Source organism: Etheostoma spectabile, chromosome 7, assembly GCF_008692095.1.
Source record: "Etheostoma spectabile isolate EspeVRDwgs_2016 chromosome 7, UIUC_Espe_1.0, whole genome shotgun sequence".
NCBI lineage: Eukaryota > Metazoa > Chordata > Actinopteri > Perciformes > Percidae > Etheostoma > Etheostoma spectabile.
Window position 1 is genome coordinate 445,248 of NC_045739.1, and position 1,589 is coordinate 446,836.

The 1,589-nt window shown below is 44.0% G+C and overlaps 1 protein-coding gene across 2 annotated transcripts in view; it reads right to left on the bottom strand.

The window, feature by feature from the left end:
• Positions 1-1,589, bottom strand: part of oprl1 (opiate receptor-like 1) — a gene marked incomplete at its 3' end in the record, with an annotated part of 99,255 nt that overhangs the window by 30,172 nt on the left and 67,494 nt on the right.

The window sequence follows — 1,589 nt, forward strand, 5'->3', positions numbered from 1 at the left end:
GGTGCCAGGTCACCTCCTGGGCACTGTCAAAGTGCTCTTGAGCGAGGCAGTGAACCCCCAACTGCTCGGGGTGCCGTTCCATTGGCAGCCCCCCCCCCACTCTGAATTCTCTCCATTTTTAGTGCAGGAATTATAAAGTATACCTATTATATGTACTTATTTTTATTACTATTATTATTGAAAAACACAAAAGTACAGAGTTAAAAACCTTCTAATAATACAAATAAACCTAGTGTTATAACACATCTCTGTAAAACATTTTGCAAGATCTCCCAAAACCTGATATTTTGCCAGATTTTGCAACGTTCAACCATGGTTTTTGACTAATCATGCGTGTGCAGCGTGCAGTCTGCATGCCAAACAGAGACACTCTGTAGCTCTGCAGACCATTACAATGCACAGGGTGTCTCTGTGAGGTGCTGCTGCTATAATTGCTAGTTAGAATGAGATTTGATGGATGCTTTTATCCAAAGCTCCCTGCAGTGGTAGAAGGTTGTTAACATGCAAGATAACCAGTGGTGTTTTATTTATCTACTTTAATGTGCAGCCTGCCGTGCTCATGTGGTTGGAAGTGGTGACACTAGGCTTTTAATTCCACGTCTGAATTCTATGTTTTGTGAAATTCCAAAATTAAGTCTAGTTGAAACTGGAAAACAGGATGTGAGACAATCACAAGTAGCTGTTTCCAAAAGTTTTAATTGCATTTTTAATTTTGTAATTTCGTGTCCTTTGACCCCCGGAGCTCTGGTCTCGGTCAAGTAAACCTAGTCTACATCCAAGACTTTCCTTTTTTTCTGAGGACTATGGTTACCTGGTCCTCAGATCCCTGCAGGGTAAATCCAGACAGATACTAGACTATCTGTCCAATCTGAGGACTATGTTTACCTGTTCCTCAGATCCCTGCAGGGTAATCCAGACAGCTAGCTAGACTATCTGTCCAATCTGAGGACTATGGTTACCTGGTCCTCAGATCCTGCGGTAATCCAGACAGCTAGCTAGACTATCTGTCCAATCTGAGGACTATGGTTACCTGGTCCTCAGATCCCTGCAGGGTAATCCAGACAGCTAGCTAGACTATCTGTCCATCTGAGGACATGGTTACCTGGTCCTCAGATCCCTGCAGGGTAAATCCAGACAGCTAGCTAGACTATCTGTCCATCTGAGGACTATGGTTACCTGGTCCTCAGATCTCTGCAGGTAAATCCAGACAGCTAGCTAGACATCTGTCCAATCTGAGGACTATGGTTACCTGTTCTCAGATCTCTGCAGGGTAAATCCACAGCTACTAGACTATCTGTCCAATCTGAGGACTATGGTTACCTGGTTCTCAGATCTCCGCAGGGTAAATCCAGACAGCTAGCTAGACTATCTGTCCAATCTGAGTTGTATCTTGCACGACTAAAACTACTTTTGAACGTGCACATGTTCCACCCATAGACTGTATTTTAATGGACAGCACATGTGTGAGGTCACCCAGTGGTTGTGGAGATCTGCTGCCATACTGGTGGCAGATGTGATGATTTTAGACGAGAGGGAGGAGCCCTTACACTCTACATTAGGTTAAACACTTTCACTGGCAATCACGTCAT